General features: G+C 29.8%; 2 pseudogenes; both read right to left on the bottom strand.

Moving 5' to 3' along the window:
• Positions 1 to 65: 65 nt before the first annotated feature.
• On the bottom strand, positions 66 to 3,740 carry LOC125370329 (annotated as a pseudogene).
• A 3,128-nt stretch (positions 3,741 to 6,868) lies between these two features.
• LOC125370363 lies at positions 6,869 to 10,239 on the bottom strand (annotated as a pseudogene).
• Between the last annotated feature and the right edge of the window lie 6,249 nt (positions 10,240 to 16,488).

The following is a 16,488-nucleotide window of genomic DNA, read 5'->3' as shown; positions in this document are numbered from 1 at the left end:
TGTTCTAAAACTAATACTTTTGATGTTATTTGACGTACAATAATTTCTATATGCCTATTATAGATCTACATCCCTTGGGATCGATGAACCCTTTGGATCTTATTAACCAAAGAGATGCGACTTTGCATTATAGTTAGCTCAGTACCAATCAAGAATCCCCAAGGAATTCCAAGAATTCTTGGTATACATTCGTTCCAACCCCCAACTCTCTTTTCTAGGTTTATCGATATTGAATCAATTGAACGCACTTCTAACACTTGTTCTACTTTTGGAAGACCCTGCGTTATATCACTAGATCTCGACTTTTCATATATAAATGTAACTAATGTATCTCCTTCGTAAAGGATTTCTCTATAATGGCCATGAACGGTTGCTCTCGGAATGGCCAAATAAGGCTTAGCGGATCTTATTACTACAGAGCCAATGTGAATAATTATAACTTGACCCGATTTTAGATGTGGTCCATTTTTTGTCATACAGACATTTTCGCAAATAAACTGTCCCAGACTAATTATTGTGAAGCTTTCTCCACAATAATTGTGACAATAATTATGATGATAATTATGATGGAGAAAATACCAATTCAAATTGAATGGATTCAAAACACTGTTACTGCATGGATCGGGATTAACAACTCTCCCGCTTTCGTCCATTAAATAATATTTAAGTACTCGAAAAGTCTGTTTTAAATTTTCAAGTTTCAAATATTTAGTTACTGAGATCCGATTATGAGTTATTAAATTTAAATGGTAAAATAATACAAATTCGCAATTTGAAGGGCTATTCCTAAAGGGCCTAACGAATTTCTAATTGGAATTATAGGATCTCTTTTAATTGATTCTTTTATTACATTGTGATGTTTTACATCGTTGAAGGGATCCATTCGAAAACAATTAGATGATGACAAAATTATCAAAGATTGACATTCCTTATTTCTATTCAACAACATACTAATAGTTCCTTGATTTTGTTTAAGTGATTGTTGAATCCTTGTCTTGAAATAGATGGGATAAAATGGATTAATATTGGTGTGATTTGCTCCATTATTAGAGATCTGCCTGAACCCGATGGATCATTCCTTTTTCTACTGATATATGAAATATGGGATTTCACTAGGTTGATTCTTAAGAAATCACGAATCAGACCATTTGTGTTTACTTCAACAAAGGAAGCGCGGGCCTCTTTGATAGAAGAACTTTTTTTTCTTGGTCCTAATTCAACACTAAACAAGTACGAACTAATTGAATACTTGTGTCAGAAATTCCTCGAATCGGTTTGCCATTTCTAGAAAGAATATAATTGACAACTCGAAGTTTCAGATTATCCTTTTCTTGCAATAAATCTCGGGGAAAAAGTTTTCTAAATTTATACCATTTGCTATCTCATATATGATTACTAGTCGAACCAAAACAAAATACTTTTTCCTAGTAGGTGAGATTCATTGGATATAGATCCAGTTTTTCAGTTTTTTTTATTCCTTAGAATTTGTTTTTACCATTCCTGGTGGTATCAAGATACCACTGTGTCAGGATATTTTATCTGTCTCTCCCGGAAAATGGATATCTCCAGAAAAGATTTTAAGCTCAATTTTTTTTCCTCTCCACTCGGACCAATCCGCTCACCCGACTTCTTGTATTTAAAGTGATTGGTGTATCTACTCCAATGATACTATTTTTCCGTACCATTAGGGAAGAAGATTCGGGTAAAATATACACTTCTTCGGGAATGAAAAAGAAGCGATCTACCTTCATTTGGTATTTTGGCTTAAATTCTTTGACTCCCCGATACTTAATCAAATCTTCTTTTCTAACGATTGAATGCACCCCTATAGCCTCATATTTAGTAATTCTCGAACTCTTTCTTCGGTATTGGGGATCGTCAAAATAAGTAAAAATACTATTTTTACAGAAAATACCATTTAGCGGTATTTTAATCGAGATAGCCGAGGAGCGGGTCATTAGTTTTTTTTCTTGTTCTTGAATTGATTGGAATGGGATGATGAATTTATTTCTTCGCCTCTTTGCCAATAAATCAGAATTCTCGTAGAGAATTGCAGGATATATGAGATTACAATGACCAGTACATACGATTCGATTAAGTTTTGAATAATAAGGAATCCTACTTGGTTTTTTACCCAAAAAATCTGAACTAAGGAATTTATGCTTAACTTGATCATTATTTATGGAATTTACGGAAGGACTAGAAATATTTCTTCTTTTGATAGAAAGAGAATGAAAGTTCATTTGATCTTGATCCTTATGGAGCGAAAAAGGAACTATATTGGATCTGCACGAATTTCCTGATAATATCCATAAATGACTTGTTTTTAGTAAGAGATGGACATTACTATATGTAAATTCAGGTGCATGGTATACATTAGTACTCCACTGCATTTCCTCTTCTGAATCAGAATAAATATGTTTTCGAACCTTCTCTTTAAAATTCAAAGTGTATGTTCCCGCCCGAATTTCAGCAATCACTTGTTCTGATTCTACATATTGATTATTTTGAACTAAAAGGAAATTCTTTTGTGGAATAATAGCATTATGTATAATATCGTGACTTTCAATAGTTACATATAAGTCTATATAATATAGAAAAGTAGGATGCCCATGACGTGTACGTATGGGATGAACCAAATCCTCATTAAATTTTATTTTTCCATTAGAGGGGGCTCGTACATGTTCTACAGTACCCCCTGTGAATACTCCGCCGGTATAAAATGTTCTTAATGTTAGTTGAGTACCCGGCTCTCCAATGGATTGACCTGCAATAATACCTACAGCTTCCCCAATTCCACTAGATCGCCATGAGTAGGACTCCGGCCATAACATAATCGACAGATCCAAGACGTACTTCTACAAGTAAAAGGAGTTCGAATATATATTGTTTATGTTTGAAAGGTTATGAATCGATTGGCAAGTCTAATCATAATATCTTGATTTCGAATGGCAATGCATCATGGACCCATATATATATTGTCTGCTAATACACGACCAATTAATGTTTGAATAAAAATTCTTTCCGACATCATCTCATTTCGAGGACTCACAGAGATCCCTCGGGTGGTGCCACAATCTGTTCTACGTACAACAATGTGTTGAACTGCTTCAACAAGTCTACGCGTAAGATATCCGACATCATTGTTTATGCAGTATCGACAACCCCTTTGCGGGCTCCGTAGCAAGAAATGATATATTCTATTAAAGATAGTCCTTCGTGTAAATTGCTTTGAATAGGTAAATCGATCATTTGTTCTTATGGATCCGACATTAATCCTCTCATACCTACTATTGGTGTAGTTGAGATACATTTCCCTTAGCTCCCGAATAAGACATTATATGGACTGGATTAAAGGGTTCTGTCATCCTAAAATTAAGATTCATTTCTTATTACAAATATTCACTTGTAGCATACCATATCTCAATAGATTGGCGTAATTTTTCTACCGCGTGTACATTTCCATAATGATAGTGTTTTTCCAAAATCAAACTTTGTTGTTCAGCATCTTGAACTAGCCATCCCTTAGAAGGTATTGTTAAAAGATCATCAATTCCTAATGAAATGGATGTAGCAGTGGCTTGCTGGAAACCCAAAGTCTTTACTTGATCCAGGCTGTGTGATGTATATGCCATTCCAAAATGATCTATTAATCTACTAATAAGTCGTTTAATGGCAGTTCCATCTATCACTTTATTGTGAAAGACCAAATTGGCCTGTTTGGCCATAAGTACCTCCATATTCCGCTGAGTAGAGTTCGATAATGGATTTGAGTCAATGATTGGAAACTTACTTTTCTCGATCTTGATTTGCATAGAAATGAAATTCAGGAACTAGGGTCCTAGCTAAATCGAAGAGATCGGAATTCATGCCAGTGTCATAGAATTACTTAGCTTAGATCCCTATGATTAGATACCATCTGAGCTGGCTTGGCAAAACCCTTGTATAGCTTCTTCGATTTCTCGATAAAGAGAAATATGACCAACAGTAGTTCGAATCTATATACAAAGAATTTCTTTTTTTATATTTCTTACTATTAGATAGTGTTCATAAATCTCATGATATGTACCCAAAGATTGTGATGAACTTGACGGGAGCTTCTCTTGGAAGCAATAGCGTTGATCTAGTTGCCACCGAAGCCACAATGGACTATCTAAATTGATTCTTTCTCACTGAGTAAGCACCAATTGCATCATAGGAATTAGAAAAAAGGATTCTTTCATATATTGATTGTTATTATCATGAATTCTTTCATTTTGATAATTTCGTGATTACATAGATTATACCTATTTGCACAAATACCTCGTGATTCCCGCTTGTTAATACATAGAGCCCAATAAGCATATCTTGAGTTGGTACGGAAATAGGATCTCTAATAGTTGGAGATAAGAGATTCATATGAGAAAACATAAGTAAACGAGCCTTCGCTTGAGCCTCCAACGATAAAGGTACATGAACAACCATTTGATCTCCATCAAAGTCTGCATTGAATCCCTTACAAACTAATGGATGTAAACAAATAGCACGGCCTTCCACTAAAATGGGTTGGAATGCCTGTATGCCTAATCTATGCAAAGTCGGGCGCTTTATTCGATGTCGGATACCCCTGCATAACTTCCTGAAGTATTTCCTATACAATTGGCTCTTTTTCCCGAATTTTACTCTTAGCAACTCCTATGTTCGAAGCAAGATGTTGTCTAATTAGACCACGAATTACAAATATCTGGAAAAGTTCTATTGCTATTTCGTGAGGCAATCCACATCGATGTAATGAAAGTGAGGGGCCAACGACAATGACAGAACGCCCCGAATAATCAACCCGTTTTCCAAGCATAGTCTCACGATATCTTCCTTTTTTGCCTTTAATTACATCGAAAATGACTTGTAAACCTTATTATGACCGTCTCTCATTGGTTGTCCGCGGATTCCATTATCAAGAAGTGTATCCACGACTTTTTGTACTAATTTTTCCTGACACATTACTAATTCTCCTGGCGTAGATCTACTTATTGTTAATAGATCAATAAGAGTATTGTTCCGATAGATAACTCTTCTATAGAGTTCATTAAATCTGAACTCATTAGTTTACCACCATCTATTTGAATGATCGGTCTCAACTCGGGAGGAAGAACTGGTAATAGACATAAAACCATCCATTCTGATTCTATATTTGTTCGAATAAAATGCTTAGCTAATTCCACGCGTCAAACCAAAAAATCCTTTCTTCTTCCAACTTTTCGATCTTCCCATTCATTCCCCGTAGGCCCTTCTTCCCTTAATTCTTTCCATTCTACCGATGAATAATCTATAATAATTCGCAAATCTAGATTGGCTAATTGTTCTCGGATAGCACCAGTTCCTGTAGAAATTTCTCAATTTCGAAATGTATCGAAGCCTTGGTCAGTAAAAAAAGTGGAATACTGTATTTCCATGATTGAATTTCGTATTCGAATGAATCTCATAATCGTGAAAAAGTAGGTTTTTTAGCTATGGGCCTTGCAAAAGAAAAATCATAAAAAAAAGTGGTCTCCCCCCTTCAAAATCGGACGTGAAAGTTTCTTCTCATCCGGCTCAAGTAGTTATACCAAATAAAAAGAAAAGGGTTCCTGCTTTCAAATTTCAAAATCGATAAAAACCAAAAAAAGGGCTACTCCTTACTCAAGTTCCAATGAATAATGAACATCAAGCAAGCTCTCATTAATTCTTTCTTTCTTTCTTTTTTGAATTTCTGAATTCTTTATTCAATTATCATAACTTATTCAATTTTTACAATTACGATCTAAATGAAATGTGAAATTCTTGAGTAGTCTACTTCCCTTCGAATGATAAAATCCTAGTACCTTAGAATTCATAAGGGATTTATTTGTCTATATCTCTTTCTATTCAATCTCTTAGGTCCCGAACTCACCTCGACGGTTATGCCACGATGCTGTTAAAGCCTATATGCGATGTATAGACTCATGTAACCATGACATATTTGATTACTTGAGTATAAACATAGTTTCTTTCTATTTTTCAAATAAAAAGAAAGAAAGAAGTCGGTTTTCACGAGGTACAACTAGGGATTCCTATTTTTTTGTTACTGCATCGACCATAGACCAATTCCTCTTTTATTGGGAAGTATTGAATACACCCATAATTTTGAGCTTCATGTTACTCCTTTCAAGAGACATGTCAGATCCAGGGCATCCCAAAATAAATGGGATGACAGTTTTTCATTTTAAAACTGTAAAATCAGAATTTTGATCAAATCACATATCGCAATATACTAGGCCTTCTAGATTTGCGATATAACTAGGAAAACGTTTCAAATATCACACATGAGTTACTAGGCATGCCAGTTTGATGTAGCCCATTTGATATCTTCGTATCCGAGAATCAACAAATTCGACTCCGCATTATTCACAAATTTTTTGGTCTTCTTTTTCGTTTCTGATTACTCGATAATTTCCACAAGCACAAATTCCGCTTTTTATAGGCCTAAAAATTCTTTCACAAAACAATCCACCTTTTTCAGGTTTATTGGTTTTGTAATGAAAAGTATAGGGTTTTGTCACTCCTCCAACAATCTCCCCATTAGGTAGGACTTTTTTAGCCCAAACACTTATTTGTTGAGGCGAAACTGATCCAATTCAGAGTTGTTGATGTTTATACCGATCAATCATAGAAGAAAAATTCTGACTCATCCTGATTAAGCTTCCTTCCTATTCATCTGGAAGTTCTTCTCAGATACAAGGAAATGATTCAATTCCAGAGCCAAAGATCATAGTTCTCGAACGAGCAATCGAAAAGATTTTGGAGCCTCTTCAGGTTTAGGTATTGTTCCTCCGATGATTGTAGTACCAAGAACTTCTTGGCGAGCTCTAATATGATCAGATTTATAAGTAAGCATTTCTTATAAAATATGAGAAACACCAAATCCTTCTAGAGCCCAAACCTCCATTTCTCCGACTCGTTGTCCCCCTTGCTTGGCCCTTCCTCTAAAGGGTTGTTGGGTAACAAGTGCATAATGTCCACTGGAACGTCCATGTATTTTATCATCAACTTGATGAATTAATTTCAAGATATAAGGCTTTCCTATTATAACAGGCTGCTCAAAGGGATCCCCCCGTTCTTCCATCAAATATTCTACTTTTTCCCGGATATTCGGGTTCAAATACCCACACGGATTTGTTGTTTGCTTACTAGCTTCATATAATTTAGAAAATACAAGTTTTCTCAAGGCCTCTTGTTCATATCTCTCATCAAAGGGTGCTATTCGATAATGTCTATCTAGCAGACCTCCCGCTAACCCGAGTGAGCATTCAAATATCTGTCCTACATTCATTCGTGAAGGTACTCCTAATGGGTTGAAGACCATATCAACAGGCCTTCCATCTTGCAAATAAGGCATATCTTGTCTAGGCAAAATTTTAGAAATGATGCCTTTATTTCCATGTCTTCCAGCGACTTTATCACCCACTTTAATTTCACATTTTTGTAAAATATCTATACGAATCGTTTCCGGATTATAACTGGAACCCCCCTTTTTCTGGACCCATCTCACATCAATAACTCACCCGCTACCACCTATAGGTAGTTTTAGACAAGTTTCCTTTGAAGTAGATACCTGAATACCAAGTTTGGCTCTTAATAATCTATCTTCGGGAGCATACGATGATTCTTTCGCCATTTGAGGCGTTAATTTACCTACTAAAATATCGCCCGTCTCTACCTAAGATCCTAGCATCACAATTCCCTTTTTTTCTAAATTTCGGAGTAAATGGGCTTCTAGATGCAGTATTTCATTAGTGATCCTTTCAGGTCCTTGGCTTGTCACATGAGTTTGAATTTCATATTTCCGTATGTGAAAAGAAGTAAAAATATCTTCATATACCAGACGTTCGCTAATGAGTACCGCATTCTCAAAATTGTAACCTTCCTACGGCATATAAGCCACTAATACGTTTTTGCCCAAGGCGAGTTCGCCACCAATTGTAGCGGCACCATCCACTAAAACTTGTCCCTTTTTAATGCATTTACCCCGCGGAACCTGGGGTTTTTTATGCATACAATTATTTTTGTTGGAACGTTGATACATAACTAATGGAATGCGTAGAGTATCCCCATTGCCTGATAAAATAATCTTATCAATATCAATATAAAATTATCTTTCCTTCGCGTTCGGCTATAGTGGGAACCCTTGAATCTAAAGCCACTTGGCGTTCCAATCCAGTCCCAACAATGCATTTTTTGGACCGAGAAAGTGGAACTACTTGACTTTGCATAGTAGAACTCATTAAAGCCTGATTCGCATCATTATGCTCGATAAAAGGAATGAGGGAAGCTCCGATAGAAAAATATTAGAAGGGAAAAATACTTCGAAGATGCACTTGTTCCCATGCAATAGTCAGGAATTCTTTACGATATCGAGCTGGGGCAACCTGTTCTTCCTGAACACCTCGATTTAGCGCCAAAGAATTTCCTGCCGCTACCATATGGTATTCCTCTCTATTTGGTGATAAATAAAACATTCGTACTTTTTTTGATTCCTTAGAGATTACATAAAATGGGCTTTCTAAAGACCCATAATGACCAATCTTTAGCATGAATTGCTAAAGATCCAATAAGTCCAACATTAATTCCTTCAGATGTGTCAATTGGGCAAATCTGCCCATAGTGACTAGGGTGGATATCTCGTATCTGAAAACTAGCAGTTCACCCTGTCAATCCTCCAGGACCCAAATAACTCAATTTTCTCCCATGAACTATTTGTGTCAATGGATTAGTTCGATCCAAAACTTGAGATAATGGGTGTAAAGATTCATAAGTGGTTGTTGATGGAGTTGAAGTTACCAAAGTTTGAGGAGTCGGTATCAATTTATGCCTAACTGCTCCACATATAGTCCCTCTAACCACATTTTCTAAACGAATCAGAGCCAATCCGAATTGATCTTGTAAAAGATCCGCTATAGAACGAATATGTTTATTTTTTAAATGATTCATATCGTCAAGTGTACCCATTCCAAATTTCATTCCAATCAAATGATCTGCAGCTGCCAATATATCTCGCGGTAACAAAAATGTATTGTTATGAGGTATATCCAAATTCAGTCTCCGGTTCATATTTAATCGACCAATCCTTCCTAATTCACATTTTTGTTGAAAGAATTTCTTTTGTAATTCCTTATATAAGGATTCAGAAAATACCAAATCTCCGCCTACACAAGTAAATTGTTGATAAAACTCCAAAATGGCATTTTCCTTTGACCCAATTTCTTTTTTTTCCTTATCATTCAGGAAAGATAAGAAAATTTCAAGGTAGCGCACATTCTCTAAAATTTCTCTTAGATTCAAACCCATAGCGGATAATGGAACTAGAATAGATATTTTTTGTTTCCTACTTACACGAGCCCATATCCTTGCTTTTCTATCAATCTCTAATTCTACTCGCCCCCCCCCCCCCCCCCCCCCTAATATGATATTATAGTGCCGGTATAAACTGAAATTCCGTTATGATCCAATTCTGACCGGTAATATATATCGGGACTTTGCAATATTTGATTCATCACAATTTTGTATATTCCATTTATTATAAAAGTTCCCAGGGAATTCATTAGAGGAATGTTTCCAATAAAAATAGTTTGTTCTTGCATATCCCTACTAGTTTTCCAAATTAATCCCGCGGATATATATAATTCAGAAGAATATATAAGTGATTCGTATACAGCATCTCCTTCTTTTATCAATGGTTCTACTAATTGATATGTTTCCACAAATAATTGAAATTCAATTTCTTGATCTGTATCTTCAATTTTTGGAAACTTATAAAGTTCTTCTGTTAAGCCCTGATCAATGAACCTACTAAATCCTTCAAATTGTATCTGATTCAATTCAGGTATTGTAGACATTCCCTCATTTCCATCCCCGAGCATTTTGAATTTCCCGTTTATTAAAAAAATTCCATTATTGTATTGGATCGTTCTTCATTTAAATTATATGGATCGATCTAGCAATGATGAAATTTATATTCTGTTTACAGAATCACATAAAATTTTTTCTATCTCCATAGATATGGAATGTATGAAATACGTATGAACGGATGAATAAAAAGAAGTTTATACTCAAATTTGAATTTGCAACAGAGACAGCTGGAAAAGAATTGAGAAATTCCACTTACCCTAGACTTATGAAATTTTGTATAGAATAGCAAAACAAAAAGTGATTCAATTTCTACCATTATTATGATATTACATATTCCAATACACTTGGATATCACTAAAATAAATGAATTTGGGATTAAATCTTCCAATGAGAGAAAAAACTAATAATCTGAAACAATATAAAGTTGATTTTTTTATTTTTTTTTTTTAGCACTTAGCTTTTTCACGGATTTCATTGTTTAGTTTAAAAAAATTTGCATAGAAGAGAGATTTTTTTATATCTTTTTTTTATCGAGTTCATATAATATGATTGAAGTGCATAACATAAAACAAACATAAGAAGGTTTCTTAAACATATGCGGGCATACCTATAGCTATCTCATAATTATAGCTATATATACTATATATACATCTCTTCTTTTACTGCAATTCTATTTTGGACAGCGCATGTCATGCTCTATCAAAATTTATATTCCATTTTCATTGAATAGAAATTTTCCTATAGGAATCATAGACGGATAAGATAGATATCCGCATAAAATTTTATGTTCTAGGGTTTACATATACTCATAATTGTTGTTATAATTGAAACTGGGAAGAATTTTTTTATTGAAAAGAATCAATACGGATTGGTTACGTATCAATTTTGATTTTCTTATATAATTAGGATTAGAGAAATACAATTTTCGATTTAAATTCAAGAATCGTTTATGAATTCACAGTTAATAGTTAATGGTTCCAATTTGTCCTTAATTTTTGAGTTTGTGACTGAAAATTGACTTTTCATTTCAATAGATAATAGAAAAATTAGATAGTGTGTGTTTTGAGATACTATACAAAATAAATGGAAAAGATATATCCAATCCAAAAAAGAAAAAAAGAAACTCCTCCCTCTAAAAATAAAAATAAAAAAAAAAGCAAAAAAAAAGGGTGGAAATATTTTCGTCTATTTTGTGTTGCCTTTGGCGGCATGGCCGAGTGGTAAGGCGGGGGACTGCAAATCCTTTTCCCCAGTTCAAATCCGGGTATATATATATATATATATATATATATATATATATATATATATATATATATATATATAGTAGAGTCCTCTAAATAAGTCTCCATAAATATTAGGGCTGAGCATGGATCTCGGTGATTCCCGCCCGAATAACCGCATCAGAAAGTACCGGGCAGAAAAAAACCGCAAAGTTTTATAACCGAATTGAACCGATCCGAATTTTTTTACTATTATGGTATGGTACCGGTTCTTTAGTAAAAACCGCATCGTATCCGTCTTATCGATCTCGACCAAACCGTAGAACCGAATTTTTTACATATATTTATAAATAATTATTTATATTATATAAATAATACATATATTAAAAGAAATAATATATATACTCTATAAAAAATTATTTTATATTTATCATTTATATAATTCAAGCAATTGTTATCAAAATATAAAAAATAATACATATTAAAAATAACTATAATATTATAATATACTTTATACTCTATAAAAAATATAAGTTATATATATTAATATGTCACATAGTATATTGATACTAGTAATCTAGTATACATACTATAATACTAGATTTAAAATTTATTTACTATCTAGAAATTTCGACAAGTTAATTAAAAAATTACTTAATTTAATAAAAAGTTATATAAATTAGTAAAAATTATAAAAGATATTATTATATAAATATAATATTATTTACTCTATATTTATTAATAAATTAATTTTTAATTATATAATATTTTTATTTTAAGAATAATAATATTAATTATACTAAAAGTATTAATTTATATAATTATTAAAATTAAGAAATAAATATTTTAAAAATAATTTTTATATTATTATACTAATAAAACTTAAAATATTAAATATTTAGAAATAATTAATTTACTAACTTTTAAAATATTATAAATTAATATTAAAATATAAAAAATATTAAATTATATTTATAAATTTAATTTTTTTTAAAAGGATCAAACAAAACTTGAGAAAAAATTGTCAAAACATCTTTTAACAATATAGAAGTTCTTTAGTTCCTACAACATCGGAGGTCCTCATTTGATGTCAAGATTGGCTTAGAAGTTCAAATAAACCTATCCAACTAGAAAAATCAATAGAGGATATTGAAAGCATAGAGTCAGGAAACATTTCTTTACTTCTTACATATGTTTGTTTATTGTTGATGCTGTTAAGTCTTATTAACGTTATTTTTTACTTTTATTGTAGAAATTATTCAAGATCCTGAGATTGGTGAGTCCCTTATGCCAAGATTAAATGTGGAGTGCTAATTTTGAGGGGAGGTAATAACATTCCTTTGCTAATTTTGGACATGTATTTTAGTGCTATATAAAATTTATAAATTTATTTATTTTAATGATTGCCATCTGTAAAATATTTTTATGCTAGCAGTAATATATATTTTAATGGTTTATATTTAAATATTGAATGAATGATTGTATTTGCAAGTGATTGAATTACGAAACAAGTTGTTCAAGAATGTGATTGAAATTTTAATTCAGATTTTCGTGCTACTTTTTTTAGGTTGGTAATCATATTTTCTCTAAATGTATTTGATTAAAGATGAGATTAAAGTTGTATTTTAAAAAAATTTTAGAACCGAAAATAGCACCGAACCGAACTGTATTGAATCGTAAAATTGGTACAATACGATATTGAATCCTTTATGTTTGGTACAGTACTGGTACCTTCAATTTTAAAATAACCGAGGTTTGGTATGGTACTGGTGATTTATAAATAACCGAATTGGATCGATCCGTACTCAGCCCTAATAAATATAAGTATACCCATAATAAGTCTATCTAATAGATAAAATTATAGATACCCTTATTTTCACAAAATATTATTCCATAAATAACTTAATTTAAATTCTAATAATAAAAATGACTAAATGTCATTTAGACAAATAGTGATTTTTGACTAGCCTAGCATATAGCAGTCCATGTGTCTTAATTTTAGGTCTTTGATAACACAGTCCTATTTAAGCTCATTTTTGAGTAATTTTCTCCATATTTTCCTCTCTTGGCTAATATTACCTGAAATTAGATAATTAAGCTTATGTGAGATATAAACACTTATTTTTACCATATTATATATAAAAAAACATATCATCAAAGCTCTAAAATTCCATAAATAACTATATATAATTTGGACCTATCAATAAAAATAAATTTCTTGAATTTAAAAACTTAATGTTTTTATTACATTATATACAACTTAAATTTCTAATAAGATATATATATATGGACATTTTGATGTATCATTAATTTAGTATATAATAAAATATTATCCACATGAAGTAAATTTATTTACAATAGCTATACTAATAAAATATTATAATAATAATCAACATAAGAATATATATATTAATAAAATAAAACTAAAAGCTCTTACTATTTTCTTCTCTCATCTCTTATCTTTGATTTTTTTTTTTTAAATTTGTATCTAGCTATTTGAATTCTGTTATAGATATATATAGTGTGATATAATGATTTATCAAATTTATATAGGATAGAAAAGTATATGAAATTATGAGAAAAAAATCAGCATTGAATTAGATTCATCACTAATTAATTATATTAGAATTAAAAATATTAAATAAATTAAATATATAATTACTGATTATTTCTAAAAAGTATTTTAATTAATATATATATATATAAGTAAATTCTATTTGATAATATTTTAAATAACTAATTGACAAATAAAATTAGAAGAATAATAATTTTATTAATATATTTTCTCTTCGATTATGATAGAACAATTTCTTTAAACCAGTTATGATTGAACAGTTATATTTTTATGCAATTACATATTTTTGTTTCAAGCTCCAATTACCATATATGGATTTAACATGGATATTAAGAAAGAAAGTATAAATAAATATAAAATATATATATATATATATATATTAACTTCCGAAATCTAAAAATCTTTTAATATGTGTCTAATTTTTATACATAAAATTTTTATTTTAATATATGTTATTTTAACACAAAAAATTTAAATTTATGGATAATTTTGTAGTTTTTTATTAATTTATTGATTAATAAATTACATTCCTAATTAAACACTGATTTTAATTCTAAGAAATAATATATTAATAATAAATTAATTTTCTAATTAGATAATAATCATTCTAAAAAGCTGCATATTAATTATATTTTACTAGTATATTAATTAAAAATTATTTTTTAATTAGATAATGATTCTAATTATAGAAAATAATATTTTTTTAATATTATATTCACTAATAATTTAATTTTTAATTATATAATAATTTCTAATTCTAGAAAATAATAATATCAATTATATTGGTAGTACTAATTTATATAATATTAGAATTAATTAATATAATTTTTATATTATTGTACAAATAAAATTTTTAAAAAATTAAAAAATTTAAAAATAATTAATTTATTATTATTTTTTAAAATATTATAAATTAATATTAAATATTAAAAATTTATTAATTTATTTATAAACTTAATTTCTTATAATTAAAATAATAATAACGGCAGAATAACAAATTTATTTCAATAAAATTTTGGAGTTCTAAAAACCTCATTTCGTACGATTTGTGAGATAAATTTATGTTTATTGTTATAGTGGGAAGTCCAACAATTGGTCAATGTGAAATTATTCTAATATTTGTTGACAAAATGGAGCAGCAATATCTTTAATCAATAATGCCTAATCTGGCGAGTGTATGGACAATTATATACTAAAGTCGAATTTCTGTATTTAGATTTAATCCGAATATAAAGAAAAATTGAGATAAATAAGTATTTAAATGGGTAGAGCATACAAGTATATATTTATGTTTATATAGACAATTTCTTTTTTACTATTCAAATATATTCTTTTTCTTTACAAGAAGTAGATCCATTTCATTACTAAAAAAATTAATCATCAAGTTACAATATACATTATTTTAAAGAAAGGGTTTATCTAGCTAATAAAATAGCTATCCAAAAAATACTATGAACTAACTAATCATAAAGGCTAGAGAAGAGCGGGACAATTTTTTTCTTTTGAAAAAAGAAATTTTATGGTGCATGGTTTTGAAAAAAGAAGATTTATTTTTATAATTTCCTTTTAAATTCTAAATTTTTTTAATATTTATATATTTTTTATTTTTTAATATTTTGTTAAAGAGAATATATTAAAAGTATACTTGCATTATCGTTGAACCAGCCAAGTGAGATAGATTTTCGTTTTTTTTTTCTTGTATCTTTGTGTTTGATATTCATGAATTGAATGATATTATATGTTTTACAGTAACTAGTGTGTTTTGATGTTAATAAGAAAAGTACTTTCAAAAATATATTAAAATACAGTTAAAAATATATAAAAGTAAAATTAAAATAAAATTAAAAAAGTCTTTTAAGGGTGTCAAAGAAGATAATAGCTTTATGTCTATAGCAACTCTATTTAAGATTTTAAAACAATGAAAAGGTTGATAAGAATTAAGAATAAAGATGTACTATTATAACTTTATTAAAAAAAATGATATCAAAAGAATACTAAAAAAATTATCATAGGATATTATAAAGCAAGTAAAAATAACATATAAATAATTTTTTTTTGAAATCAAAAGGATACTAAAAGAAATACTCATGGGATATTTTTGAGATTTTAGAAAACATTTGGACCCACAAAAATAAACTTATTTCCTGAATATATATATATATATATATATAAATCCTGAAAAGAACCACCATTAACAACAAAGTACAAGCAACTAAAGAAAATGGGGTTTTTCTCAATTTAAGACTTCCTTTTCAAAAAATAATTTTCATTTTTTAAGGTGATATTTTGTTGAATTTCCACTTCAGAGTGTTTTAAAATAAATTTCTAATTTAGGGTGAACTTTGTTAATGTGGCAGGGGTCAGTTAGCGAAAAACAATTACTTTTCTTTTGATATTATTTTTGTTATTATTTTGAAATTATTATTATTATTTTATAAACTTAAATTATATTTTATATTATTATATTAATTCTTAGTAAAAACATATATTTTAACTAGTTTAGAAATATGAATACTTTTCTATAATACATATAATTAAAAATATAAAAAGTATAATTAATGAATCTAAAAAGTATATTAAAAATCGAGTCAAATTGAAATTGTTTGTTTCAATTTGGTTCAATTACTAGTTTGTTGGTTTGGTTTGATATTTTAAAGATATTTGATTCAGTTTATTCTATTCCCTAATTTTAGGTTTGGTATAGTTTTGTATTTCCTGATTTTGATTTTTTTTTTTTACTCTTAGAAAATCTAGTTTTTGGTTCAATTAATGTTTTATTACTTTTGCTAC

The sequence above is a fragment of the Ricinus communis genome, chromosome 6, assembly GCF_019578655.1.
Source record: "Ricinus communis isolate WT05 ecotype wild-type chromosome 6, ASM1957865v1, whole genome shotgun sequence".
Taxonomy (NCBI): Eukaryota; Viridiplantae; Streptophyta; class Magnoliopsida; order Malpighiales; family Euphorbiaceae; genus Ricinus; species Ricinus communis.
The sequence above is the reverse complement of the archived record's forward strand: the minus strand, read 5'-3'. Positions and strand labels throughout refer to the sequence as shown.